The sequence below is a fragment of the Tupaia chinensis genome, unplaced genomic scaffold (assembly GCF_000334495.1).
Source record: "Tupaia chinensis unplaced genomic scaffold, TupChi_1.0 Scaffold144377_1, whole genome shotgun sequence".
In the NCBI taxonomy this organism is placed as follows: Eukaryota; Metazoa; Chordata; class Mammalia; order Scandentia; family Tupaiidae; genus Tupaia; species Tupaia belangeri.
The window spans coordinates 25,344-28,451 of NW_006204237.1; the positions used below are offsets into that span (position 1 = coordinate 25,344).

A 3,108-nucleotide genomic window follows, 5' to 3' on the forward strand; every position below is an offset into this window, starting at 1 on the left:
TTTCCCATTTCTCTAACTCATCTCTAGCCTTGTTTCTTCTTTGTTTCAGGGGCTGTCTTCTCCTCATCAAATTTTGCTTGCATTTCAGCCATCTTCTCTGGGGAAATTTCCTTTTTTCCTTTTCTCTCCATCGTCCCCAGTCTCACCCTCTCATCGTCATCCTCTTCTGACCCACTGATATCCAAGTCTGATCTTTCTTCTCTTCAAAAATATTTTTTCAGTTCTTTTTTTGTTTCTGAAACTGATGAAGCAGGGCACCCTTGAGATTTTTATTGATTCTAGCTTTCTTTTTAATATTGCTGGCATGATTGGCATGCTGTAATGTACTGATGGTTTCATCAGAGTTTAATCTGCTGCTCCAGTAATTGCACACATCGTGGTTTTTAAATTTCCTGCTAGGGAATCCTGAAAAAGACCTGTTATTCTTTTTCCCATCAATCAAGGCAGAAACTACATTAGCAAGGGTGGAAAGTGAAAGACTGACTTTCGTTGCTGGCTGTGGGCGCTGTCCAAAGCTCCGATTTAGCTTGTCTTTGCGAACCAGGAAGATCTACAAGATGGAGCTTCACCATCCTGACAAGCAGGTTGCCTTCAACACCTTGTCACTGCACTTGTAGTCATGGTAAAGGTGGCACGGGAATGGGGACTATGTTCATCCATGTTAGTCCCACCTACAGATCGATTTTTGTGGCCTAGTGTCATAGTTCCATCCATATCTTCAGCACTATTTACCACATAAGCTCATAAATCTTTGATTTGAGCCCCCACATCTAGTCTTTCTTTAACCTCTAATCTCTGTGTCCGATCCTTGCCCAAAATGTTACAAACGTCTTTATTACACATTTCCAGATAAGACAGTAGAAGCAAAAATCTTGTATCACCGTCTGCTTTTGCAGTATGACCAATATATGAGCAAATAGATTGTGAATAATTTCCCTAAGTTGAGAAACAGCGTGAGTGCCTCCCATGGTCAGTTTTGCCTGTTGCACTTTGTCCATACACAAAGATTGTCCCATTGTAGCCTTCAAGAACAGAACCAATAGTAGGTCTTACAGTTAAGTTATAAATGTCAAGTTGTTTACTCTGGTCCAAAAACATTATCGAAAGTAAGTGTGTTTTGAGATTCCTTGGAAGAGTCGGCCGTAGGAACGATGATGGCTCCCCTGACTTCATCCGCACAGACAGCCCGGGTGTAGCTCTCTGACTCCTCTCTCTCACTGAGGGACCAGCAGCTCACATCAGCCTTCCATGACTGCAGCTTCCTGGCTTCTCCGACTTACTGATATTCCGCACCATAAATTAAAGCGTCATGAGAGGAGTGACGGTTCTAGCAGAGTCCGAGTCAGGGGCCAGGAAGAAGGATAATTTCCTTGGTTCTGCCACCTTCCAGAGTTGGCGTCACAGCACAGAGGCCCCCCTAGATGCCCAGCATCTAAACAGAACCTTGCAGCTGCCCCGTAGACACCCTATCAAGCCAGTGGGGTTGGGAGCCGAGGCACCTTTATGTCAAGCAGTGCAGGCCCCAAGGGATGAAGCAGCCGGGACAGTCCCCGGGCCCCTCCCAAGGCAGGCTGGATGCATGCTGATCCCAGGCCTTGAATGTGAGGTGGTCCAGCCAGGCACCCTAACTACCCAGGCTGGCCAGCTGGGCCCTCTTCTTCTAAGGGTCTTTGGAGATTCAGAACTACTACTGAATTTGATGATTGCAAAGTACCATAGAGGAAGAAGAAAATGCAGTGACATCTCAGAAATTATACTTAACATTAAATTACAAGTCTTGATTAGTCTTTCCTTTTCACAGAATGCTCAATATAGTTTTTAAAAAATCAGCATTATTTCTGCATTTATACATATATACACACATATACACATACATACATACACATACACATATTTCCTCCTAGGAAATCCTGAAAAAGTATATGTGTGTGTGTGTGTGTGTGTGTGTGTGTATATATGCGTGTGTATATATATGTGTGTGTGTGTGTATATTTTAATATATATGTATATATATGTATACACACACACACACACACACACATATATATATCATTTTTCCCCCTGCAGGTTCTTCTATGCATTTAAATGTTGTCCTTTGTTTGTTTTAGGGTTTTTTTTTGTTGTGGGGTGGGTGCGCTCACTGGAGAGACAGAGAGAGAAAGTGAGAAGTCATCTCTCAGAGGATGGCCATGCTACAAGCTCTTCTTCATTCTCCCCTCAGGATTTTGGGCACACACACATACACACACACACACACACATATACACGTGCCTAGTGTGATTTTCACGCTGCCAGGTCTGGGACTCAATCAATCTGTGGTTGACCACGTGGAAGTCTAGAGTCTTATGCTCTGGTCACTGTGCTACCTGCTCACCCCACAGTCTGTGTCTTTTCACTGGGGGATGTAATCCAGGTACGTTTAGGATTGCTATTGATACATGTGGACTTACGCCTACCATTTTCCTAGTTATGTTTCTAATTATTTTGTGTTTTCTTATTTCTGTTTATTTCTCTTCTATGTCCTGTCATAGCAGTCCCTTAGTATTTCTTGATGAGCTCTTTTAGTGTTGGTAAATTCTTTCCATTTTTACTTCTCTGGGAATTGTTTGATTTCTCCATCTAATATGAAGGATAAGTTTGCTGATGAAATGGATTTTATTTCAGAATTTGACTCTGTTTTCCCATCCCCTTCTTGCCTTCATGGTTTCTGCTGGTATCCTTTACAAGAAACTTGATGTTTCTTTCTTGCAATTTTTAGAATATTGTCTTTGCCTTTGACTTTTGCCATTTTGGCTCTGATGTGCCTTGGAGGGATTGTTCTGATGTGCAGTCATTTGACATTCTTTGTATTTGATGGATCTGGATGTCTGTATTTCTTCCTGGACTTGGAGAGTGTTTAGATATTATTTCATGAACTAGATTTACTATGTCTTAATTATTTTTTAATTATTATTTTAGGCATTCAACCACGGTGTATCATTACAGCATGCCAAATGAATTTTCCCAGCAGGAACACAGTGTATATTAGTCTAGTTAAAGGTACTATCATAAATGTCATCAACAGATAATTTTCCATTTTTGTGTCCCTTAAATGTTTTAGTTCTTTTC

General features: G+C 41.4%; 1 pseudogene; it reads right to left on the reverse strand.

Annotated features, from left to right (window-relative positions):
• Nucleotides 1–23: 23 nt before the first annotated feature.
• The window catches only part of LOC114005753 (kinesin-like protein KIF3A pseudogene), a 3,577-nt pseudogene continuing 492 nt past the window's right edge, over nt 24–3,108 (reverse strand).